The 27734-nt window shown below is 46.4% G+C and overlaps 1 pseudogene; it reads right to left on the reverse strand.

Annotated features, from left to right (window-relative positions):
* Positions 1-9: 9 nt before the first annotated feature.
* Positions 10-27151, reverse strand: LOC103654300 (coatomer subunit beta'-1-like; annotated as a pseudogene).
* Between the last annotated feature and the right edge of the window lie 583 nt (positions 27152-27734).

Genomic DNA, 27734 nt, shown 5'->3' on the forward strand with positions numbered 1-27734 from the left:
AAAAACATGTTACCTGTAAGTTGTCGAATGCCATATACGAACTGTACCATCTTCAGATCCAGTAATGATTATAGGGAGCTCAGGATGGAAACAAATAGCAGAAATATTATGTGTATGCCCTTCAAGTGTCTGAACACAGCTCTTCGTCTGGTAATCCCAGACCTATTTTGCCATAAAGCACACCACCTTAGGACTGGATAGAATAATCAAACACTCAAAACATACAGCTGAGTACAAAATTGTACTTTTGCGGTGGAGTCATCAGAACCAGTAATCAAATAGGGCCTGTCACCACCAGTGAAGTAGTCAACACAGTTGACACCCTTTTGATGCCCATCAAGTGTGAAGTTTGGATCTGGAGAACCCAAACTCCATATCTGCAGTTCAAAGTAAGAAGTATAAATGAACAAGATCACATCATGAGTCGCAGTTAACATCTCGCTGCATAATATTGCAAAAAGGCATACCTTTGTAGTGCGGTCAAGGGATCCACTTGCAAAGGTGTTAATATCCTTTGGATTGAAATTAACCTGCATCACATAGTGTGAATGTCCCTAAAATATTTGAGTGCACACCCACCCTTTATCCCAGTCCCACAGTTTTATTAGCATGTCATCAGATGATGACAGCACATATGGTAGAGTTGGATGGACCGCAACACATCTGATGTAATCAGTATGAGCCTCAAAAACTTTAACTTTGTCCATGGTATTGTAGTTGTAGACACGAATGAACATGTCGTCTGCACCAGCTACAACCCATTGTTTCCTTGAAATAAACTTTGCCGACCTCACTGAAAATAAGTTTAAAATATACATTAGCATCATTCTGATTGCCAGGAGTTCTCTTTCCACGTGAATCTAAGTGCTTTGGACACCTGGCAGTTCTGAAACTTCAAATGATTTCACCATTGCCTGAAAAGGTATACACTAAAACAAACATATGTGTGTCTATCATCTACGGTCCAAGGAAAATAAACATATGCAATTGAAAGTTCAGCAGAAGGAAGGCTACTTGCTGCTTGGTGTAAGTGTTATCCGTGATATCGGTGTATCTTTTCACCTTCATCTTAGAAGACTCAATTTCTTCATACTTACTGCAACATTTGAAATATGCAGATCAAAGAGCAGTTTTTTAAAAAAAAGCAAAAAGAAGGAAACGAATGGTTTAGTCCCCTAGGCAGCAACGAGCAATGCAGTGACATGTTATAAATCCATTAAGAGAGAAATTAATTGTCCTATCTCCTCATGGCATGTTTGGTTCCATGAGACTATACTTTAGTTCATCTTTTTTAGTCCCTAAATTACCAAAAAAAGGACTAAAGAGAGGGGAGGAAATCTGATTTATTCCCTTTTAGTCCTCATATTTAATAATTTAGGGACTAAAAGAGAGGCACTAAAGTTTCATTCCATGTAACCAAACAGCCCCTCAATATAGGCATAAGCAACAAGCAGATATAAAAAAGATGTGGGCTGCTCGGCAAACAGTAAATACAGAGTATCGAATTCAACAAAGAAAAATAGTAATACATTACTTACTAATCAAACCTTTCATTAATGGCATCCTCTTTATTGTTTCATTTGTTAAGTACACCTATAACACCAAAAATACAGAGACATACTTAGAATAACATTAAGCTGAACCTACTCAGCCATTGCTGGAAACAAAACACACTAATATGACCCTACCTGGCTACACATAACACAATATTCGCATGAATAATAAGACCAAACAAGGATACAGATTTCTTAGCCACCCAATCAAACATGGAAGTTTTGTCTCAATAAAACATGGTGAAGAGAATCCCAAAGAAAAGGTAAATGCGCTGAATCATCCCTGCAACATTTAAGTGACAAATGTGTTTTACAATAATAAGAAAAAAGGCCACTGCACAGCAGTGCCTTCAAACTCTATTGCAGCTTGAATATTTTCTTATATAAAATATAGAAATTTTCATTAGACAGATACACATTAGATTAGTTACCGAAGAGCAAATCTGAGCCTAGCAATAGAGTTTGTAAACTGCCACCAGATCGGTTTTCCTAACAACAAAATAGTCACTATCCTGCCATTAATCTACACTAAAAGAGAGGCGCTTGCCTTCATAATCTAATAACGAGATAGTCCCCGTACTCCAATATTATGAACTAAAACCCAAATTTAAAATGAATAAAATATGTTTTCATCTCCTATGAGCAATGTAGGAACAAGCCAACCGCAAAAGTTAAGGGAAAAACGGATAGATTAATGGGCAGAGGCATAGGTAAGAGAAACAATTTGACCGCAAGCTGCAACAGGGATTGTAAATTACAAATAACATGCTAGATTTCCACATACCTCGTAAGAAAAGGAATTGTCAGCAGTTGATCCCTGCTTCAAGTAGCCATTGAAGAGAGAAAACAACAAAGCAATGTATACAATTATTAACACTATCTGGTAAGGAAAATCACGAGTATAGATTGTAATGCACAGTTCAAAGTAATGTAGAATTGAACAACATGAGTAGCAAATGTGAAAGGGAATTAGGCATACACCTAGTCCCTAATTAATTTTGGTGGTTGAATTGCCCAACACAAATAATTGGACTAACTAGTTTGCTCAAGTGTATAGATTATACAGGTGTAAAAAGTTCACACTCAGCCAATAAAAAGATCAAATTTTGGATTCAACAAAGGAGCAAAGAGGCAACCGAAGGCACCGCTGGTCTGGGGGCACCGGACTGTCCGGTGTACACCGGACAGTGTCCGGTGCACCAGAGGACTCCAACTCAAACTGGCCACCTTCGGGAATTTCCAGAGGCACTCGCGCTATAATTCACCGGACTGTCCGGTGTACACCGGACAGTGTCCGGTGCGCCAAGGAGGAGCGGCTTCAGGAACTCGCCTGCTTCGGGAATCTCCAACGGCTAGTCCGCTATAATTCACCGGACATGTCCGGTGTGCACCGGACTGTCCGGTGCAACTCCGGAGCAACGGCTATTCGGCGCCAACGGCTACCTGCGACGCATTTATTGCGCGCTCTACGCGCGCAGAAGACAGGCGCGCCCATACTGGCGCACCGGACAAGGAACAGTGCATGTCCGGTGTGCACCGGACATCCAGGCGGGCCCACAAGTCAGGAGCTTCAACGGTCAGAATCCAACGGCAGTGATGACGTGGCGGGGGCACCGGACATGTCCGGTGTGCACCGGACTGTCCGGTGCGCCATCGAACAGACAGCCTCCACCAACGGTCAAGTTTGGTGGTTGGGGCTATAAATACCCCAACCACCCCCACATTCATTGCATCCAAGTTTTCCACTTCTCAACCACTTACAAGAGCTAGGCATTCAATTCTAGACACACCAAAGAGATCAAATCCTCTCCAATTCCACAAAAGGCTTTAGTGATTAGCGAGAGAGATTTGCCGTGTTCTTTTGAGCTCTTGCACTTGGATTGCTTCTTTTCTTTCTCACTTGCTCTTGTGATCAACACTCAATTGTAATCAAGGCAAGAGGCACCAATTGTGTGGTGGCCCTTGCGGGGAAGTTTTATTCCTGGCTTTGATTTGAGAAGAGAAGCTCACTCGGTCCGAGGGATCGTTTGAGAGAGGGAAGGGTTGAAAGAGACCCGGCCTTTGTGGCCTCCTCAACGGGGAGTAGGTTTGAGAGAACCGAACCTCGGTAAAACAAATCCGCGTGTCTCACTTCACTATTCGCTTGCGATTTGTTTTGTGCCCTCTCTTGCGGACTTGATTATATTTCTAACGCTAACTCGGCTTGTAGTTGTGATTATTTTTGAGAATTTCAGTTTCGCCCTATTCACCCCCCTCTAGGCGACTTTCAATTGGTATCGGAGCCCGGTGCTTCATTAGAGCCTAACCGCTCGAAGTGATGTCGGGAGATCACGCCAAGAAGGAGATGGAGACCGGCGAAAAGCCCACTACAAGCCACGGGAGCACTTCATCGGAAGAGTCCCGCACCAAGAGGAAGGAGAAGAAGAAGAGCTCCTCCAACAAAGGGAAGGAGAAGAAATCTTCTTCTCACCACAAAGAGAAGAAGGAGAGATCTTCCTCTCACAAGCCACATCGGAGTGGGGACAAGCACAAGAGGATGAGGAAAGTGGTCTACTACGAGACCGACACTTCATCAACATCGACCTCCGGCTCCGATGCGCCCTCCGTAACTTCTAAACGCCAAGAGCGTAAGAAGTTTAGTAAGATCCCCTTACACTATCCTCGTACATCTAGACATACTCCATTACTTTCCGTTCCATTAGGCAAACTGCCAACCTTTGACGGTGAAGATTATGCTAGGTGGAGTGATTTAATGAAATTTCATCTAACCTCACTCCACAAAAGTATATGGAATGTTGTTGAGTTTGGAGCACAGGTACCATCCGTAGGGGATGAGGATTATGATGAGGATGAAGTGGCCCAAATCGAGCACTTCAACTCCCAAGCCACAACCATACTCTTGGCCTCTCTAAATAGAGAGGAATACAACAAGGTGCAAGGGTTGAAGAATGCAAAGGAAATTTGGGACCTCCTCAAGACCGCGCACGAGGGTGATGAACTAACAAAGATCACCAAGCGGGAAACGATCGAGGGGGAGCTCGGTCGCTTTCGACTTCGCCAAGGGGAAGAGCCACAAGACATGTACAACCGGCTCAAGACTTTGGTGAACCAAGTGCGCAACCTCGGGAGCAAGAAATGGGATGACCACGAGGTGGTTAAGGTTATTCTTAGATCACTCATTTTTCTTAACCCCACTCAAGTTCAATTAATTCGTGGTAATCCTAGATATACTCAAATGACCCCCGAGGAAGTTATCGGGAATTTTGTGAGCTTTGAATGTATGATCAAGGGCTCCAAGAAGATTAACGAGCTTGACGAACCCTCCACGTCCGAGGCGCAACCGGTGGCCTTCAAGGCGACGGAGGAAAAGAAGGAGGAGTCTACACCAAGTAGACAACCAATTGACGCCTCCAAGCTCGACAATGAGGAGATGGCTTTAATCATTAAAAGCTTTCGCCAAATCCTCAAGCAACGGAGGGGGAAGTGAGAGCACCTAGAGGGGGGGGTGAATAGGTGATCCTGTAAAAACTTAAACTTATAGCCACAAAACTTGATTAGGCGTTAGCACAGTTTATGCCAAGTGGCTAGAGAGGAGTCAAAACACAATAACCACAAGAATCCAATCACAGAAATGACACAGTGGTTATCCCGTGGTTCGGCCAAGTACAAAACTTGCCTACTCCACGTTGTGGCGTCCCAACGGACGAGAGTTGCACTCAACTCCTCTCAAGTGATCCAATGATCAACTTGAATACCACGGTGTTCTTGCTTTTCTTTTCTCAATCCCGTTTGCGAGGAATCTCCACAACTTGGAGCCTCTCGCCCTTACAAAAGATGTTCACAGAGAATCACAGAGCAAGGGAGGGATTAGCAACTCACACACGTCACAAAGATCACAGCGAATACGCACACACAAGACCCAGACTTGAGCTCAAAAGACTAGCACACTAGAACGGAGCTCAGATCACTAGAATGTCGAACAAGTGCGCGAGATTGATGTGTGAGTGATCAAGAGTGCTCAAGGAATGCTTGGTGTACTCCTCCATGCGCCAAGGGGTCCCTTTTATAGCCCCAAGGCAGCTAGGAGCCGTTGAGAACACATCTGGAAGGCCATCTTCGCCTTCTGTCTCGTGGCGCACCGGACAGTCCGGTGCATACCGGACACTGTCCGGTGCCCGATTTGTTTCCTTAAACAGCGCATCCGACCGTTGCTGTCAGAGTCAGATCTGCGCACCGTTGGCGCACCGGACATGTCCGGTGCACACCGGACAGTCCGGTGCCCCTTCCTGACCGTTGGCTCGGCCACGTGTCGCGCGCCGATCGCGCGGCCGACCGTTGGCCCGGCCGACCGTTGGCTCACCGGACAGTCCGGTGCACACCGGACAGTCCGGTGAATTTTAGCCGAAGTCGCCGGAGAAAAACCCGAGAGCGGCTGGTTTGCTCTGTGCTGGTCTGGCGCACCGGACACTGTCCGGTGCACACCGGACAGTCCGGTGCCCCAGTCCGAAGCAGACTTTGGCTGTACACAGCCACTCTCCACTTCTTTTCTTTTCTTCTTTCTCCTGTTTCTAACACTTAGACAAGATGTTAGTACACAAAACTAATGTACTAAGGCTTAGAAACATACCTTTACTTGTGATTTGCACTTTGTTCAACTATGGGCATATTTTCACATTTAAGCACTTGTGTTTGCACTCAATCACCAAAATACTTAGAAATGGCCCAAGGGCACATTTCCCTTTCAATCTCCCCCTTTTTGGTGATTTATGCCAACACAACATAAAGCAACTAGAACAAGTGCAAAATCACTTCAAATAAAAACTGATTTTGAGTTTTATTCAATTTTGGCATATATGGATCATCTTTTGCCACCACTTGGTTTGTTTTTGCAAATCAAACTCAAATCTCTATCTCTAAGTCAAACACACATGTTGAAGCATAAAGAGAGTCATTCCAAAAGAGATTGATCAAAGATTTCAAAAACTCCCCCTAATTCCCATAATCAACACTTCTCCCCACAAGAAGCCAACTTTTGACAATAGAGACAATAAGAGACAATAAAAGCTTTTGACAAAACAAAGCTCTATTCTACTATTTCCAAAATCTCTCAAGTGGTAGCTGATCCATTTATCACTTTGGCCTTTATTTTCTCCCCCTTTGGCATCAAGCACCAAAACAGAATCAATCTTGGCCTTTTTAACCCCATTGCCTCACAAAAATCTTCAATTAAGATCAAATGGCAATAAGAGTTCATGGGATGAACTTGGAATTAGTTACCCTCTCATCGGAGTGCAGTGGAAGTCTTTCATGGTCCAAGTCCACCTTTTCCCTTTCAATTCTCCTTCGAGTCTAAGTCAAACAAACTCAAGCATATGGTTAGTCTCAAAGGGTCAAGTTGTAACACATCTCCCCCTAAAACTGTGCATCACTTTGCAACGGACTTGTGAGGTCCAGGGAGTGTTTGTACAACTTGAGCACCACAATAAACAACAAAATGCAGAATGAACATGATCAAAGGCATAAACACATGTATGCTAAAATTCAATCCAAGTTCCGCGAATCTAAGACATTTAGCTCACTACGCAGCCTGCAAAAGGTCTTCTCATCTAGAGGTTTAGTGAAGATATCGGCTAGCTGGTTCTCGGTGCTAACATGAAACACTTCGATATCTCCCTTTTGCTGGTGGTCTCTCAAAAAGTGATGCCGGATGTCTATGTGCTTTGTGCGGCTGTGTTCAACAGGATTTTCCGCCATGCGGATAGCACTCTCATTATCACATAGGAGTGGGACTTTGCTCAGATTGTAGCCAAAGTCCCGGAGGGTTTGCCTCATCCAAAGTAGTTGCGCGCAACACTGACCTGCGGCAACGTACTCGGCCTCAGCGGTGGATAGGGCAACGGATGTTTGTTTCTTAGAGTTCCATGACACCAGGGACCTTCCTAAGAATTGGCACGTCCCCGATGTACTCTTCCTATCGACCTTACATCCAGCATAGTCGGAGTCTGAGTATCCAACTAAGTCAAAGGTAGACCCCTTTGGATACCAGAGCCCGAAGCAAGGCGTAGCAACCAAATATCTAAGAATTCGCTTCACCGCCACTAAGTGACACTCCTTAGGATCGGATTGAAATCTAGCACACATGCATACGCTAAGCATAATATCCGGTCTACTAGCACATAAATAAAGCAAAGAGCCTATCATTGACCGGTATGCTTTTTGATCAACGGACTTACCTCCTTTGTTGAGGTCGGTGTGTCCGTCGGTCCCCATCGGAGTCTTTGCGGGCTTGGCGTCCTTCATCCCAAACCGCTTTAGCAGATCTTGCGTGTACTTCGTTTGGGAGATGAAGGTGCCGTCCTTGAGTTGCTTCACTTGGAACCCAAGGAAGTAGTTCAACTCGCCCATCATCGACATCTCGAATTTCTGCGTCATCACCCTGCTAAACTCTTCACAAGACTTTTGGTTAGTAGAACCAAATATTATGTCATCGACATAAATTTGGCACACAAACAAATCACCATCACATGTCTTTGTAAAAAGAGTTGGATCGGCCTTCCCAACTTTGAAAGCATTAGCAATTAAGAAATCTCTAAGGCATTCATACCATGCTCTTGGGGCTTGCTTAAGTCCATAGAGCGCCTTAGAGAGCTTACACACATGGTCGGGGTACCGTTCATCCTCGAAGCCAGGGGGTTGCTCCACGTACACCTCCTCCTTGATTGGCCCGTTGAGGAAAGCGCTCTTCACATCCATTTGGAACAACCTGAAAGAATGGTGAGCGGCATATGCTAGCAAGATACGAATTGATTCTAGCCTAGCCACAGGAGCAAATGTCTCCTCAAAGTCCAAACCTGCGACTTGGGCATAACCTTTTGCCACAAGTCGAGCCTTGTTCCTTGTCACCACCCCGTGCTCGTCTTGTTTGTTGCGGAACACCGACTTGGTTCCCACAACATTTTGCTTGGGACGAGGCACCAGTGTCCAAACTTCATTGCGCTTGAAGTTGTTTAACTCCTCTTGCATGGCCAACACCCAGTCCGGATCTAGCAAGGCCTCTTCTACCCTGAAAGGCTCAATAGAAGAGACAAAGGAGTAATGCTCACAAAAATTAACTAATCGAGATCGAGTAGTTACTCCCTTGCTAATGTCACCCAGAATTTGATCGACGGGATGATCCCTTTGAATCATCGCTCGAACTTGGGTTGGAGGTGCCGGTTGCGCTTCTTCCTCCATCACTTGAACATCTTGTGCTCCCCCTTGATCAAGCGCCTCCACTTGAGGTACCTGTTCGTCATCTTCGGTTGGGGGATACACCATAGTTGAGGAAGAAGGTTGATCTTGCTCTTCTTGTTCCTGTGGTCGCACATCACCAATCGCCATGGTTCGTATAGCGGCCGTCGGAACATCTTCTTCATCTACATCATCAAGATCAACAACTTGCTCTCTTGGAGAGCCATTAGTCTCATCAAATACAACGTCGCTAGAGACTTCAACCAAACCCGATGATTTGTTGAAGACTCTATACGCCTTTGTATTTGAGTCATAACCTAACAAAAACCCTTCTACAGCTTTGGGAGCAAATTTAGAATTTCTACCCTTCTTCACTAGAATGTAGCACTTGCTCCCAAATACACGAAAGTAAGATACATTGGGTTTGTTACCGGTTAGTAGTTCATACGACGTCTTCTTGAGGAGTCGGTGAAGGTAGACCCTGTTGATGGCGTGGCAAGCCGTGTTCACGGCTTCCGACCAGAAACACTCGAGGGTCTTGAATTCTCCTAGCATCGTCCTTGCCATATCGATTAGCGTCCTGTTCTTCCTCTCTACCACGCCATTTTGCTGTGGTGTGTAGGGAGCGGAGAACTCGTGCTTGATCCCTTCCTCCTCAAGGAACTCCTCCACTTGAAGGTTCTTGAACTCGGACCCGTTGTCGCTCCTTATCTTCTTCACCTTGAGCTCAAACTCATTTTGAGCTCTCCTGAGGAAGCGCTTGAGAGTCCCTTGGGTTTCAGCCTTATCCTGCAAAAAGAACACCCAAGTGAAGCGGGAAAAATCATCAACAATAACTAAACCATACTTACTTCCTCCTATGCTCAGATAGGCGACAGGTCCGAAGAGGTCCATATGCAGCATCTCCAAGGGTCTTGATGTCGTCATCACATTTTTGGTGTGATGAGAGCCTCCCACCTGTTTCCCTGCTTGACAAGCTGCACAAGGTCTATCTTTTTCGAATTGAACATTAGTTAGACCTATCACGTGTTCTCCCTTTAGTAGCTTGTGAAGGTTCTTCATCCCCACATGTGCTAAGCGGCGATGCCACAGCCAGCCCATGCTAGTCTTAGCTATTAAGCATGCATCTAGACCGGCCTCTTCTTTTGCAAAATCTACTAAATAAAGTTTGCCGTCTAATACACCCTTAAAAGCTAGTGAACCATCACTTCTTCTAAAGACAGACACATCTACATTTGTAAATAGACAGTTATATCCCATATTGCATAATTGACTCACAGATAGCAGATTATATCCAAGAGACTCAACTAAAAACACATTAGATATGGAGTGCTCATTAGAAATTGCAATTTTACCTAAACCTTTTACCTTGCCTTGATTCCCATCACCGAATATAATTGAATCTTGGGAATCTTTATTCTTGACGTAGGAGGTGAACATCTTCTTCTCCCCCGTCATATGGTTTGTGCATCCGCTGTCGATAATCCAGCTTGAACCCCCGGATGCATAAACCTGCAAGGCAAATTTAGGCTTGGGACTTAGGTACCCAACTCTTGTTGGGTCCTACAAGGTTAGTCACAATTTCCTTAGGGACCCAAATGCAAGTTTTATCACCTTTGCATTTTGCTCCTAACTTCCTAGCAATTACTTTTCTATCCTTTCTACAAATTGCAAATGAAGCATTCAAAGCACAATAAATTGTAGAGGGTTCATTCACTACTTTTCTATGAACATTTGCAACATTTCTTTTAGGAACAACATTTCTCCTAGTAACATTTCTATCATACACATACGAAGAACTAGGAGCAAACATGGCATGAGAATCATAAACATATGAATCAAAAGCATCATGACTTACATTTCTAGTTTGTCTTCTATCATGATACAAAAATGCATGGTTCCTTTTAGCACTAGTAGCCATAGGGGCCTTCCCTTTCTCCTTGGCGGGAATGGGATCCTTATGGCTTGTTAAGTTCTTGGCTTCCCTCTTGTAGCCAAGCCCATCCTTAATTGAGGGATGTCTTCCTATTGTGTAGGCATCCCTTGCAAATTTTAACTTATCAAATTCACTTTTGCTAGTCTTAAGTTGGGCATTAAGACTAGCCACTTCATTATTTAACTTTGCAATAGAGGCTATGTGTTCACTACAAGCATCAATATCAAATTCTTTACATCTATTGCAAATAGCAACATTTTCTACACAAGTTGTTGAGTTACTAGCTATTTCTATCTTAACATTCAACTCATCGTTAATGCTCTTTAATTTAGAAATTGTTTCATGGCATGAAGATAATTCACAAGTAAGCATATCATTTCTTTTAACTTCTAGAGCATGAGATTTTTGAGCTTCTAAAAATTTATCATGCTCTTCATACAATAAATCCTCTTGTTTCTCTAAGAGTTTATCCTTCTCATTCAATGCATTAATTAATTCATTAATTTTGCCAATTGTAATTCTATCTAGACCTTTAAATAAACTAGAATAGTCTATTTCATCATCGTCACTAGAATCATTATCACTAGAAGAAGCATAAGTAGAGTTTCGAGTACTTACTTTCTTCTCCTTAGCCATGAGACACGTGTGACGCTCGTTGGGGAAGAGGGCCGATTTGTTGAAGGCGGTGGCGGCGAGTCCCTCATTGTCGGAGTCGGAGGAGGAGCAATCCGAATCCCACTCCTTGCCTAGATGCGCCTCGCCCTTGGCTTTCTTGTAGTGCTTCTTCTTCTCCCTTTTGTTCCCCTTTTCCTGGTCACTTTCATTATCAGGACAGTTAGCAATAAAATGACCAAGCTTACCGCATTTGAAGCATGATCGCTTCCCCTTGGTCTTAGTCTTGCTCGGCTGTCCATTGCGACCCTTTAGCACCGTCTTGAATCTCTTGATGATGAGGGCCATTTCTTCATCATTAAGACCGGCTGCCTCAATTTGCGCCACCTTGCTGGGTAGCGCCTCCTTGCTCCTTGTGGCTTTGAGAGCAAAAGGTTGCGGCTCGTTGATCGGTCCATTCAAGGCGTCGTCCACATACCTTGCCTCCTTGATCATCATTCGCCCGCTGACGAATTTTCCTAGGACTTCTTCGGGCGACATTTTGGTGTACCTGGGATTCTCACGAATATTATTCACCAAATGAGGATCAAGAACGGTAAAGGACCTGAGCATTAGTCGGACGACGTCGTGGTCCGTCCATCGCGTGCTTCCGTAGCTCCTTATTTTGTTGATAAGGGTCTTGAGCCGGTTGTATGTCTGAGTTGGCTCCTCGCCCCTTATCATCGCGAATCGTCCAAGCTCGCCTTCCACCAACTCCATTTTGGTGAGCAAGGTAACGTCATTCCCCTCATGAGAAATCTTGAGGGTGTCCCAGATCTGCTTGGCGTTATCCAAGCCGCTCACTTTGTTATATTCATCCCTGCACAATGAAGCTAGAAGAACAGTGGTAGCTTGTGCATTCTTATGGATTTGCTCATTAATGAATGAAGGGCTATCCGAGCTATCAAATTTCATTCCACTTTCCACAATCTCCCAAATGCTTGGATGGAGAGAAAATAGGTGAGTACGCATTTTGTGACTCCAAAATCCGTAGTCCTCTCCATCAAAGTGAGGAGGCTTGCCAAGTGGAATGGGGAGCAAATGAGCATTTGAGCTATGTGGAATGCGTGAATAATCAAAAGAAAAGTTTGAGTTGACCGTCTTTTGTTTGTCGTGGTCGTCGTCCTTTTGGGAAGAAGAGGATTCGTCGCTGTCGTAGTAGACGATCTCCTTGATGCGCCTTGTCTTCTTCTTCTTCCCATCTTTGTGCTTGTGGCTTGTGCCCAAGTCGTTGGACTTGTCATTCTTCGGCTCGTTGAAGATAGACTCCTTCTCATTGTCGACCACCATCCCCTTTCCCTTAGGATCCATCTCTTCGGGCGATTAGTCCCTTTTTGAAGAGAACGGTTCTGATACCAATTGAGAGCACCTAGAGGGGGGGGTGAATAGGTGATCCTGTAAAAACTTAAACTTATAGCCACAAAACTTGATTAGGCGTTAGCACAGTTTATGCCAAGTGGCTAGAGAGGAGTCAAAACACAATAACCACAAGAATCCAATCACAGAAATGACACAGTGGTTATCCCGTGGTTCGGCCAAGTACAAAACTTGCCTACTCCACGTTGTGGCGTCCCAACGGACGAGAGTTGCACTCAACTCCTCTCAAGTGATCCAATGATCAACTTGAATACCACGGTGTTCTTGCTTTTCTTTTCTCAATCCCGTTTGCGAGGAATCTCCACAACTTGGAGCCTCTCGCCCTTACAAAAGATGTTCACAGAGAATCACAGAGCAAGGGAGGGATTAGCAACTCACACACGTCACAAAGATCACAGCGAATACGCACACACAAGACCCAGACTTGAGCTCAAAAGACTAGCACACTAGAACGGAGCTCAGATCACTAGAATGTCGAACAAGTGCGCGAGATTGATGTGTGAGTGATCAAGAGTGCTCAAGGAATGCTTGGTGTACTCCTCCATGCGCCAAGGGGTCCCTTTTATAGCCCCAAGGCAGCTAGGAGCCGTTGAGAACACATCTGGAAGGCCATCTTCGCCTTCTGTCTCGTGGCGCACCGGACAGTCCGGTGCATACCGGACACTGTCCGGTGCCCGATTTGTTTCCTTAAACAGCGCATCCGACCGTTGCTGTCAGAGTCAGATCTGCGCACCGTTGGCGCACCGGACATGTCCGGTGCACACCGGACAGTCCGGTGCCCCTTCCTGACCGTTGGCTCGGCCACGTGTCGCGCGCCGATCGCGCGGCCGACCGTTGGCCCGACCGACCGTTGGCTCACCGGACAGTCCGGTGCACACCGGACAGTCCGGTGAATTTTAGCCGAAGTCGCCGGAGAAAAACCCGAGAGCGGCTGGTTTGCTCTGTGCTGGTCTGGCGCACCGGACACTGTCCGGTGCACACCGGACAGTCCGGTGCCCCAGTCCGAAGCAGACTTTGGCTGTACACAGCCACTCTCCACTTCTTTTCTTTTCTTCTTTCTCCTGTTTCTAACACTTAGACAAGATGTTAGTACACAAAACTAATGTACTAAGGCTTAGAAACATACCTTTACTTGTGATTTGCACTTTGTTCAACTATGGGCATATTTTCACATTTAAGCACTTGTGTTTGCACTCAATCACCAAAATACTTAGAAATGGCCCAAGGGCACATTTCCCTTTCAGGAAGGACTACAAACCCCGCTCCAAGAAAGTGTGCTACAAATGTGGTAAGCCCGGTCATTTCATTGCAAAATGTCCTATATCTAGTGACAGTGACAGGGGCGACGACAAGAAGGGAAAGAAGAGAGAAAAGAAGTACTACAAGAAGAAGGGCGGCGATGCCCATGTTTGCCGGGAGTGGGACTCCGACGAGAGCTCCACCGACTCCTCATCCGACGAGGCCGCCGCCAACATCGTCGTCACCAAGGGACTCCTCTTCCCAAACGTCGGCCACAAGTGCCTCATGGCAAAGGACGGCAAAAGGAAGAAGGTAAAATCAAGATCCTCCACTAGATATGAAACCTCTAGTGATGAGATGATGCTAGCAATGAGGAGGATAACTTGCGCGTTCTTTTTGCCAACCTTAACATGGAACAAAAGGAAAAACTAAATGAGCTAATTAGTGCCATCCATGAAAAGGATGACCTCTTGGACTCCCAAGAGGACTTCCTAATCAAGGAAAATAAAAAGCATATTAAGGTTAAAAATGCTTATGCTCTAGAGGTAGAAAAATGTGAAAAATTGTCTAGTGAGCTAAGCACTTGCCATGAGACCATTAACAACCTTAGAAATGAAAATGCTAGATTAAGTGCTAAGGTTGATTCTCATGTTTGTATTGATTCAATTCCCGATCTTAGAAATGATAATGATGATTTGCTTACTAAGATTAAGGAATTGAATGATTCTCTTGCTAGCCTTAGAGTAGAAAATGATAATTTGATTGCTAAGGCTAAAGATTTTGATGTTTGCAAAGCTACTATTTCCGACCTTAGAACTAAAAATGATTTGTTGCATGCTAAGGTTGTTGAACTAAAATCTTGCAAACCCTCTACATCTAATGTTGAGCATGTTTCTATTTGTACTAGATGTAGAGATATTGATGTTAATGCTATTTATGATCACATGTCTTTAATTAAACAACAAAATGATCATATAGCAAAACTAGATGCTAAAATTGCCGAGCATAACTTGGAAAATGAAAAGTTTAAATTTGCTAGAAGTATGCTCTATAATGGGAGACGCCCGGGCATCAAGGATGGCATTGGCTTCCAAAGGGGAGACAATGTCAAACTTAATGCCCCTCCTAAAAATTTGTCTAACTTTGTTAAGGGCAAGGCTCCCATGCCTCAGGATAACGAGGGCTACATTTTGTACCCTGCCGGTTATCCCGAGAGCAAAATTAGGAGAATTCACTCTAGGAAGTCTCACTCTGGCCCTAATCATGCTTTTATGTATAAGGGTGAGACATCTAGTTCTAGGCAACCAACCCGTGCTAAGTTGCCTAAGAAGAAGACTCCTAATGCATCAAATGATCATAACATTTCATTTAAAACTTTTGATGCATCTTATGTTTTGACTAATAAATCCGGCAAGGTAGTTGCCAAATTTGTTGGGGGCAAACACAAGGGCTCCAAGACTTGTGTTTGGGTACCCAAAGTTCTTGTGTCTAATGCCAAAGGACCCAAAACTGTTTGGGTACCTAAAGTCAAGAACTAAAATTGTTTTGTAGGTTTATGCATCCGGGGGCTCAAGTTGGATACTCGACAGCGGGTGCACAAACCACATGACAGGGGAGAAGAAGATGTTCTCCTCATATGAGAGAAACCAAGATCCCCAAAGAGCGATCACATTCGGGGATGGAAATCAAGGTTTGGTCAAAGGTTTGGGTAAAATTGCTATTTCACCTGACCATTCCATTTCCAATGTTTTTCTTGTTGATTCTTTAGATTACAATTTGCTTTCCGTATCCCAATTATGTCAAATGGGCTACAACTGTCTATTTACTGATGTAGGTGTTACTGTCTTTAGAAGAAATGATGATTCAATAGCATTTAAGGGAGTGTTAGAGGGTCAGCTATATTTGGTAGATTTTGATAGAGCTGAACTCGACACTTGCTTGGTTGCTAAGACTAACCTGGGCTGGCTTTGGCACCGCCGACTAGCCCATGTTGGAATGAAGAATCTTCATAAGCTTCTACAGGGGGAACACATTTTAGGACTAACCAATGTTCATTTTGAGAAAGACAGGATTTGTAGCGCATGCCAAGCCGGGAAGCAAGTTGGAACCCAACATCCACACAAGAACATCATGACGACCGACAGGCCGCTTGAGCTACTCCACATAGATCTATTCGGCCCGATTGCTTACATAAGCATCGGCGGGAGTAAGTATTGTCTTGTAATAGTGGATGATTATTCTCGCTTCACTTGGGTATTCTTTTTGCAGGAAAAATCTCAAACCCAAGAGACCTTAAAAGGATTCTTGAGACGGGCTCAAAATGAGTTCGGCTTAAGGATCAAGAAAATTAGAAGCGACAATGGGACAGAGTTCAAGAACTCTCAAATTGAAGGCTTCCTTAAGGAGGAGGGCATCAAGCATGAGTTCTCCTCTCCCTATACGCCACAACAAAATGGTGTAGTGCAGAGGAAGAATCGAACTCTATTGGACATGGCAAGAACCATGCTTGATGAGTACAAGACTTCGGATCGGTTTTGGGCCGAGGCGGTCAACACCGCCTGCTACGCCATCAACCAGTTGTATCTACACCGAATCCTCAAGAAGACATCCTATGAACTCCTAACCAGTAAAAAGCCAAATATTTCATATTTTAGAGTTTTTGGTAGCAAATGCTTTATTCTTGTTAAGAGAGGTAGAAAATCTAAATTTGCTCCTAAAACTGTAGAAGGTTTTTTACTAGGATATGACTCAAACACAAGGGCATATAGAGTCTTTAACAAGTCCTCAGGACTTGTTGAAGTTTCTTGTGACGTTGTGTTTGATGAGACTAACGGCTCTCAAGTAGAGCAAGTTGATCTTGATGAGATAGGTGAAGAACAGGCTCCATGCATAGCGCTAAGGAACATGTCCATTGGGGATGTGTGTCCTAAGGAATCCGAAGAGCCTCCACATGCACAAGATCAACCATCCTCCTCCATGCAAGCATCTCCACCGACTCAAAATGAGGATGAAGCTCAATTTGATGAAGGACAAGATCAAGAAGATGAGTCACCTCAAAATGATGGCAATGATCAAGGGGGACATGCAAATGATCAAGAAAAGGAGGATGAGCAAGAACCAAGGCCGCCACACCCAAGAGTTCACCAAGCAATCCAACGAGATCACCCCGTCGACACCATTCTCGGCGACATTCATAAGGGGGTAACCACTCGATCTCGGGTTGCACATTTTTGTGAGCATTACTCTTTTGTTTCCTCTATTGAGCCACACAGGGTAGAGGAAGCACTACAAGATTCAGATTGGGTGGTGGCAATGCAAGAGGAGCTCAACAACTTCACTAGGAATGAGGTATGGCATTTAGTTCCACGTCCTAATCAAAATGTTGTAGGAACCAAATGGGTCTTCCGCAACAAGCAAGATGAGCATGGTGTGGTGACAAGGAACAAAGCTCGACTTGTGGCCAAGGGATACTCCCAAGTCGAAGGTTTGGATTTCGGTGAAACCTATGCACCCGTAGCTAGGCTTGAGTCAATTCACATATTATTAGCCTATGCTACTTACCATGGCTTTAAGCTTTATCAAATGGACGTGAAAAGTGCCTTCCTCAATGGACCAATCAAGGAAGAGGTCTATGTTGAGCAACCTCCCGGCTTTGAAGACAGTGAGTATCCTAATCATGTTTATAAGCTCTCTAAGGCGCTTTATGGGCTCAAGCAAGCCCCAAGAGCATGGTATGAATGCCTTAGAGATTTTCTTATTGCTAATGGCTTCAAAGTCGGAAAGGCCGATCCTACACTCTTTACTAAAACTCTTGAAAATGACTTGTTTGTATGCCAAATTTATGTTGATGATATTATATTTGGATCTACTAACGAGTCTACATGTGAAGAGTTTAGTAGGATTATGACACAGAAATTCGAGATGTCTATGATGGGGGAGTTGAAGTATTTCATAGGATTCCAAGTGAAGCAACTCCAAGATGGCACCTTCATTAGCCAAACGAAGTACACTCAAGACATTCTAAACAAGTTTGGGATGAAGGATGCCAAGCCCATCAAGACACCCATGGGAACCAATGTGCATCTCGACCTCGACACGGGAGGTAAGTCCGTGGATCAAAAGGTATACCGGTCGATGATAGGTTCTTTACTCTATTTATGTGCATCTCGACCGGATATTATGCTTTCCGTATGCATGTGTGCAAGATTCCAAGCCGACCCTAAGGAAGCTCACCTTACGGCCGTAAAACGAATCTTGAGATATTTGGCTTATACTCCTAAGTTTGGGCTTTGGTATCCTAGGGGATCCACTTTTGATTTAATTGGTTATTCGGATGCCGATTGGGCGGGGTGCAAAATCAATAGGAAGAGCACATCGGGGACTTGCCAGTTCTTAGGAAGATCCTTGGTGTCTTGGGCTTCAAAGAAGCAAAATTCGGTCGCTCTTTCCACCGCCGAAGCCGAGTACATTGCCGCAGGCCATTGTTGCGCGCAATTGCTTTGGATGAGGCAAACCTTGCGGGACTACGGTTACAGATTAACCAAAGTCCCTTTGCTATGTGATAATGAGAGTGCAATCAAGATGGCGGATAATCCCGTCGAGCATAGTCGCACTAAACACATAGCCATTCGGTATCATTTTCTTAGGGATCACCAACAAAAGGGAGATATCGAGATTTCATACATTAATACTAAAGATCAATTAGCCGATATCTTTACCAAGCCTCTTGATGAACAATCTTTTAACAAACTTAGGCATGAGCTCAATATTCTTGATTCTAGGAACTTCTTTTGTTAAATTGCACACATTGCTCTTCTATATACCTTTGATCATGTCTCTTTCATATGCTATGACTAATGTGTTTTTCAAGTCTATTTCAAACCAAGTCATAGGTGTATTGAAAGGGAATTGGAGTCTTCGGCGAAGACAAAGGCTTCCACTCCGTAACTCATCCTTCGCCATCGCTCCAAGAGACTCTCCATCTTTGGGGGAGAGAGCAAAAGGACTTCGTCTTTGGTATAATCTTAACTCATTTATTTATGACCAAAGGGGAAGATAGCACTTCGAGGGCTCTAATGATTCCGTTTTTGGCGATTCATGCCAAAGGGGGAGAAAGTATGAGCCCAAAGCAAAAGGACCGCACCACCACCAATTTCAAAAACTTCGTGTTTCAAAGAATATTATCAATTAGTATCCTATTGTGTTCAAAAGGGGGGAAAAGTAGTATTTTTTAAAAAAAAGGATATATCAAAACCCTCTTGAACACTAAGAGGAGGATCTCATTTAGGGGGAGTTTTGTTTAGTCAAAGGAAAAGCATTTGAAATAGGGGGAGAAAATTTCAAATCTTGAAAATGCTTCTCAAAATCTTATTCATTTGCCTTTGACTATTTGCAAAAGAACTTTGAAAAGGATTTACAAAAGAGTTTGCAAAAACAAAACCTGTGGTGCAAGCGTGGTCCAAAATGTTAAATAAGAAAGAAACGATCCATGCATATCTTGCAAGTATTTAGATTGGCTCAATTCCAAGCAACCTTTACACTTACATTATGCAAACTAGTTCAGTTATGCACTTCTATATTTGCTTTGTTTTGTGTTGGCATCAATCACCAAAAAGGGGGAGATTGAAAGGGAATTAGGCATACACCTAGTCCCTAATTAATTTTGGTGGTTGAATTGCCCAACACAAATAATTGGACTAACTAGTTTGCTCAAGTGTATAGATTATACAGGTGTAAAAAGTTCACACTCAGCCAATAAAAAGATCAAATTTTGGATTCAACAAAGGAGCAAAGAGGCAACCGAAGGCACCGCTGGTCTGGGGGCACCGGACTGTCCGGTGTACACCGGACAGTGTCCGGTGCACCAGAGGACTCCAACTCAAACTGGCCACCTTCGGGAATTTCCAGAGGCACTCGCGCTATAATTCACCGGACTGTCTGGTGTACACCGGACAGTGTCCGGTGCGCCAAGGAGGAGCGGCTTCAGGAACTCGCCTGCTTCGGGAATCTCCAACGGCTAGTCCGCTATAATTCACCGGACATGTCCGGTGTGCACCGGACTGTCCGGTGCAACTCCGGAGCAACGGCTATTCGGCGCCAACGGCTACCTGCGACGCATTTATTGCGCGCTCTACGCGCGCAGAAGACAGGCGCGCCCATACTGGCGCACCGGACAAGGAACAGTGCATGTCCGGTGTGCACCGGACATCCAGGCGGGCCCACAAGTCAGGAGATTCAACGGTCAGAATCCAACGGCAGTGATGACGTGGCGGGGGCACCGGACATGTCCGGTGTGCACCGGACTGTCCGGTGCGCCATCGAACAGACAGCCTCCACCAACGGTCAAGTTTGGTGGTTGGGGCTATAAATACCCCAACCACCCCCACATTCATTGCATCCAAGTTTTCCACTTCTCAACCACTTACAAGAGCTAGACATTCAATTCTAGACACACCAAAGAGATCAAATCCTCTCCAATTCCACAAAAGGCTTTAGTGATTAGCGAGAGAGATTTGTCGTGTTCTTTTGAGCTCTTGCACTTGGATTGCTTCTTTTCTTTCTCACTTGCTCTTGTGATCAACACTCAATTGTAATCAAGGCAAGAGGCACCAATTGTGTGGTGGCCCTTGCGGGGAAGTTTTATTCCCGGCTTTGATTTGAGAAGAGAAGCTCACTCGGTCCGAGGGATCGTTTGAGAGAGGGAAGGGTTGAAAGAGACCCAGCCTTTGTTGTAACGCCCTGAATTTGGGGGTAGAATTTTTTCTTCTTTTCTCTCACCAAATTTGGGCGTTACTCTCTTTTCTCTTTCCCCGTTTGCTCCTTCTTCCAATTTCAAACCAGTATAGCGGCATGTGTCCGTGTCATGTATAAACCAAAACCTAAGTGTCATGGGTGTTGCATCATGCCGAAGCACATTTCTTTGTCTGATGATGAGTGTTCGTCTCGTTCCGTTCCGGATTTCGGTTCGCGATTTAATTCCGTTTAGTGGTCGCGCTCGTCGTGGGTTTTCGATCCGCGAAGTGGCCCGGCCCAGCCCAATCTAGTCCAGCCCAGCCGGCCCGGCCCGCCCCGGCCTGCGCGCCCCTGGCGCCCCCTCCCCTCTCTCTCTCTCATTTGGATCTCCCGCGCAACAACTTCCCTCTCCCTCTCCCACCTCTCTCTCCCCGTGGTGCCCTAGGGTTTGGAGACGGCGATCACCGGATTTTGGACCCCGAGGTGAGCTCCCCTCCCCTCCCCTTCTCCTCTCTCTCTCTCTCCCTCCTCTTCTCCCCCGCGCGCGCACCCTCCCTCTTTCCCCTGCCCGCGCCCGACCCCGTCCCTGCCCGGCGCGGCGGCGCCCCTGCCCGCCCGCTCGCCCTCCCCGCGGCGGCGCTCGGCGCCCGCCCCCGGCTCGCCCGCCCGGCCTCCCTCCCGCGGCGGCGCTCGGCTCCCCGTCCCCGGCCTCCCCCCCCGCTCGACCCCTCCCCAGCGCGGCGGCGCCCGCCCCCTGCCCCTCCCCGCGGCGGCGATCCCGCCCGCCCCCTGCCCGGCCCCGCGTGGTGGTGCCCGCCCTCCCCTGGCCCGCGGCGGCGCTCGCCCGCCCCTGCTCGCCCGCGGCGGCGCCCGCTCGCCCCTGCCCGCCCGGCGGCGCTCCCCGCCCCTCCCCCGCGCGCGGTGGCGATCCCGCCACCCAGCTCGGCCGCCATGGCCGGCTCAGCCGCCCCCGCACCCTGCCCCGTGCCCGCCCGGCTCGGCCGCCCCCGTGCCCGCCCGGCCTCGGCCGCCCCTGGCCGGTTCAACCGCCCTGGCCCCAGCTCGCCCGCCCATTCCCCCGTCCCGGCCTCGCCCGACCGTATCTTCGCTCGCCCGCGCTCGCGGTGATTATTCGTTAATTAGCGTGTTGCGTCGCGCGCTTCGCCGCGTGACGGATTTGTCTAAATTCAGATTCTATCTTGTGTTGCGTCGTGCGCTTCGTCGCGCGACGATCCATTTTTGTTTCAGGTTGTTTAAGGTGTAACGCCGCGTGTGTATTCACGCGACGTTCCACTTTGGACTCAGTTTAGTCGACGTATGTCGTCGTGCGCTTCGTCGCGCGACACTTAACGTCTCCTCGTAACTAAGGCGAAGTGTCTCGTTGCGTGCTCGGTCGCGCGACGAGTCGTTAACTTCTTAATTTGTTTTAGAGAGCTTTGTCGCGCGTCTCGCCACGCGACCATCTTTTTGTTTATCTCCGCCTACTTATAATAATTAGACATGAAACATGACTTTACTTTACGCTAAACATAGTGTCTACATTAAATTTCCTTCCATTAAGCGAGTAGTTAATTTATAATCATGTAACGTGATCGTTTCTCGACTGTCTTTTCCTCTTTCTCTCTTAACCGTACTCGCGATCCCGCGTAGAACGTCTGTTTACTTATTGCATTCTATTGTATGGTGTACTGTTCTTTTGTATTAAATATGTGGATGTATGTATGTTTGCGCTCGCATAGAGAACGATCCGGTTGAAGAGCCCGAGGAACTCGCAGGAGAAGCCCCTGAGCAGCAGTCGGTTGGTGGAGGCAAGTGTCCTTTGACCTATCTCTGTCCTATTCATTTTTTAATTCACCTCCCGCTTTACATATTTATACCTAAGGTTTGACTAGCTTTTGTTATCCCTGTCCTTGATTACCTATTTGGGTTGGATTATTACTGTTTAGCTCTATGCTATTGCTCAAACTCTAATCAATGAACATGATGAGATTATCTATGATACGTTGTTTTCCCTTCTCTTATTATGATGTTGTACTTGTGACCTTCAAGGGGGCTCGAGCGGTTTCTCGAGTGCCTCTCCGTAAGGACCTGTTCTATGGATGACCGCCCGGGAAAACAGTGCAACCATGAGGGTAGAATGGGGTGCCCTTAGCTGAATAATTAGAGGATCCGGGGTGTAGTTCACTTAGCCGTCGTGCCGTCAATGGGGCTCGGTGTATGCGGCTCGCTCTGCCAAGGTTGATTTGTCCCTTGGGGAGGAGTGCGGTACATTTAGGAAACCTAACGGGTGGCTACAGCCCCGGGGAATCTTTGTAAAGGCTACGTAGTGATGCCCTGCTGGGTCACCTTGGTAGTGATCAATGGAGAGTCATGATCTCCGGGCAGAATGGGAATCACGGCTTGTGGGTAAAGTGCACAACCTCTGCAGAGTGTTTGAAAACTGATATATCAGCCGTGCTCGCGGTTATGAGCGGCCAAGGGAGCTCCAGTGATTAGTGGTACTTGATCAGAGATACTTTGGTACAGGTGGTTATGAGATTGATGGTTTTGGTTATGACTATGGTGCTGGTAAGTGGTATTCTTTCCGTTTGGAAAGGGTACATCGGGTTAATAACTTGGGTTAATGCTAAAACTTGGCTTTCTACTAGTAAGTAATAATCTGACCAACTAAAAGCAACTGCTTGACTCATCCCCACATACAGCTAGTCCACTACAGCCAAACAGGATACTTGCTGAGTATGTTGATGTGTACTCACCCTTGCTCTACACACCAAACCCCCCCCCCCATCCCCAGGTTGTCAGCATTGCAACCACTGCTCAGGCGAAGATGAAGCTGTGGAAGGAGACTTCCAGGAGTTCCAAGACTACGACGAGTTCTAGGCGTGGGTTAGCGGCAACCCCCAGTCGGCTGCCTGTGAAGGCCGCGGTTATCTACGTTTCTTTTCCGCACATTGATTTATTGTAAGAACTATATGGACGTCTCAGACGTATGATGTAATCAACTATTATTCCCTTTTAATACTATTTTGAGCACTGTGTGATGATGTCCATGTTATGTAACTGCTGTGTACGTGAATAACTGATCCTGGCACGTACATGGTTCGCATTCGGTTTGCCTTCTAAAACCGGGTGTGACATTTGTGGCCTCCTCAACGGGGAGTAGGTTTGAGAGAACCGAACCTCGGTAAAACAAATCCGCGTGTCTCACTTCACTATTCGCTTGCGATTTGTTTTGTGCCCTCTCTTGCGGACTTGATTATATTTCTAACGCTAACCCGGCTTGTAGTTGTGATTATTTTTGAGAATTTCAGTTTTGCCCTATTCACCCCCCCCCCCTCTAGGCGACTTTCAAAATGTCATACTTAACTGTTTCTGTAAGAGCCTCGGAGAGTCGATGCTTCTCTTGTAGGCAGGAACTATCAACGGAATGTATTTATCAGGAGGGTCAAAAACCGACGAGCAGAGAATCTATATAGCAGTCAGTTCAGACAAGCAAATCGGTATGTGGAAGATAATCAACGAAATTGACCAGGCAATCAAACATAAAATAATCTTCAGAATAAGAGGTGATTACGATAATCATTAGAACAAGATAATCATTAGAATAAATGGGGAGGCAAGGGGATCTGGGCAGCTAGGAGCACTCACGGTTCTTGGCGAGTTTGAAGGAGTTCATAGCCTTATCAAAGAGGTTGTCGGGGCGGGGCGGCTGCGGGTGGCAGAATGCAGCAGTGTGGACGCCTACACTGCTAACATATAGAGTAGTAGAGATTTTTTAATAATCATTTTTTTCATAGTAATACAATTTGAACTTATGTGCGTAATGGAAAAATGATGTTATTTATTTCTAGAAATTTGTATATCAGGGAAGAGGCCCCTCACTGGTTCGGTCAACCATTGATGGCAAAGAACCTGTTAAGGATGAAAAGGTGAGAAGTGATAACTAAACAAACATTATGTAAGTGATCATGAGACATGATCTCATAAGATACAGAATAATTCATGTTTCTTCAAGGATCTCCAAAATCACATTTCGGCTTGTTCAGACCATTAAAATCAAATACTACTATTAAATGACTTCAGATTGGGCCACATCTAGTTATAAATATAGTATAAGGTCACATCTAAAACATGTCTGCTCAAGTTATTTCAATACCTCTTGGCAGTTTCTGACTGGCCAATACTTGAGTAGACCCCAAATCATAGTATCTGCTAATTTGTAGTCCTTTTCAATGAACTGAATAATACAATAAGACATCTCTTGATGGTTGACCGCAACAGATTTGGGTTTATGCAGGGGGGTGAGAGCACGGGCATGGATTAGCTTGTGCTCCTCCATTTGCAGGGCAAAGCTCCCTTATGCCATTGTGGCGCTGCGTCTCAAAGATGAACGGATCACCTGAAGAAATACAACTACTTTATGTCCCGATAGCACATAATCACAGACAGACTTACAATTAGTGCAAGAAGGTGAACTTTTAGATTCTTGTGGCCAATTCATTTCTTCAGTGCCTTGACGATATCTATTGATTGGCGACATCTTTTGAAGGTGAATCAACTTAAATTACCCAGAAATAGTTTAACTGTCAATAGGTTGGGGATCGCCCACAACTGTTTCTATTTCCCCTTTGTCAACTTAAGCTTCAAACTAAAAAAATTTCACCTGCAGCCCGCCCAGTGACTGCCAATAGATTGAGCGTCAAAGCTCCATATGCCAAACAAATTCCAGCCTAAGACCAGCGGAATGATGCCAAAAGGCAAGCATATCACCTGAAGACAACAAAGAGTTCTACCTAGTCTAGCAGTCCCATCCATAAAAGCAGGCCGCAAATGAGGTTGGTTAACTATATATAATTCCCAGTTCACAGTAACCAGGAAGCAGGACTTCAATCCGCTCCCACAACACTAACAGAAGGGGTCTGAAGGGGAGCTCACCGGTGTGCCCTTGCTTGGCAGCGACATGTAAGGCGTCGAGATTGTGGCGTGAGCAGACGGTGGCAGTCTCAAGGTCGTAGAGCAGGAGAAGGAGGCTCACGGCCTCCTCGCAGCTGGCCTCCGCGGCGACGTATAGCGCGGTCTCCCCGACGTCCATTTGTGCAACCGCGAGCGTGCCCAGGGAGGTGCCTGATGCCTCAGCGTCGGTCAGGAGCGCGCGGACGGTGGCGGCGTCAACGGATCGGACGGTCACGAAGAGCAGGAGAGTGACAGGAGATCCATCGGGGGCTCTGGCTCCGGCAGCCACGTGGGCGTGGTGTTGCTGCCGCTGTCACTCTACGACCTGATTGACTGGCGCGGAGGTCGGAGGCCTCGAGGATAGGCGGTGGCTATCTCGGGGGTCAGAGCTCAGAGCTCAGGGGAGGAAGAGAGGGGCAACGCGAGGCAGGGGTTACAGGGCGGTGCGTGGAATCACTTGGATCGGCGGGGGCTGGGCTCACGCGCTGGCGAACACGAGATCAAGGGCAGGGCCACGGCGGTCATCCATGCGCCGTTGGTGGGAGGGAGGAGAGGGAGCTAGGTGGAAGGGGCGAACGGGAGGGAGCTAGGTGGTTGCTCGCGCGGACGGGGAAGGGGCGGACGGGAGGCGACGCACGCAGGACGGCTGACCGACGACGCACGAAAAACAGGATGTGGGATGGACGGTGGAGATTGAGGGATGGCAGAACGACAGAACGGAAGAACGGCAGACTACTCTTACCTTCTTAATAAGTAGTATAGATAACAAATCGATCGAGCGCATATTATAAATACACAAATTATAGTTGCCAACGTCCGCTAAAAGTTGAACCAAGAACTGTACAAAGGGCCGCCGGCCCAACACGGGCCCGGTGAAGCTCGGCCCGGTTTAGGCCTAGAATTTACCGCGACATCCTGGCCCACGCGACCGAGAGGCAGGGTGAGCTAGGCCGGCTTAGGAGAGTGGCCGGCGAGTAGGTCTTCTCTCTCTCTTTTCTCTATTCTATTTCAGTTTTCCGATTTCTTATTTAAATTCAAATTCGGTTTTCAATTTCAAACTTCAAATTCAATGCCGCGACATTCTTTTTTTACTTATTTATATTTACTTATTTAAATAGATGCTTGTAAAATTCCGGTAGTGAGACTCGCCTACTCACTACATTAAACTAACAAACATCCGACGGCCGCCTTATCTCCGACGGCTGACTACGAGGCCGTCGGAGATAAGGTTATGTCCGACGGCCACAACGGGCGCTCGGAAATAGTGCTTATCTCCGACGGCCTCGTACACAGCCGTCGGAGATAAGCTTACGTCCGACGGCCGAGTCCATAACCGTCGGACATAAGGCGTTTTAACGCGGATCCGACCCGCGCGCCGTTTCATTTTCACCCGCGCGCCGTCCGTTTCTCTCTGCCCGTGCGTCGCCGCCGCCGCCGGTCTGAAATCGAGCCGCCCCGTCGCCCACTGCCCTGCCGCCATTGCCCCGTCGCCGCCCCGCCCGCCGTCGACGGCCGCCGCCGGTCGCCCCGTCGCACACACCGGTGAGCCCCGTTCGCCGGCCGCCGCCGCCCCGTGCGCCGGCCGCCGCCCCGTGCTCCGGCCGCCGGCCCCGTGCGCCCGCCGCCCCGTGCGCCCGTCGCCGTCCGGCTCCCCACGCCCGCTAAGTGAGTATCCTTAACAATATTGTTTATTAGAATTGTATGCATGTATTAATGTATTTGATTAGAATTGTATGTATGAATGCATTTGATTGTTTAGTTTGTTATGTCCGACGGCAAAAATTTGATTACGTAATTAAATTAGCTTGTTTTAGTTTATTTAGTGGTGCTTTAGATAATTTAAATTTTTAATTTCCGAGGGTAATTATTATGCCCTCGGAAATAAGGTCATTTTATATGATTTGTCATCCATAACAATGTTATTTCGTATGTAATATTGTATTGTGGTTTATTAGTTTAATTATTTAATAATGCACGATGATTATAGTTAATCATAGTGTATCGTAGTGTGAACAAACGAAACCTAGGCGTCACCCGTTTCGGCCCAACACACCTTACAAGCG

The sequence above is a fragment of the Zea mays genome, chromosome 4 (assembly GCF_902167145.1).
Source record: "Zea mays cultivar B73 chromosome 4, Zm-B73-REFERENCE-NAM-5.0, whole genome shotgun sequence".
NCBI classification, from domain to species: domain Eukaryota; kingdom Viridiplantae; phylum Streptophyta; class Magnoliopsida; order Poales; family Poaceae; genus Zea; species Zea mays.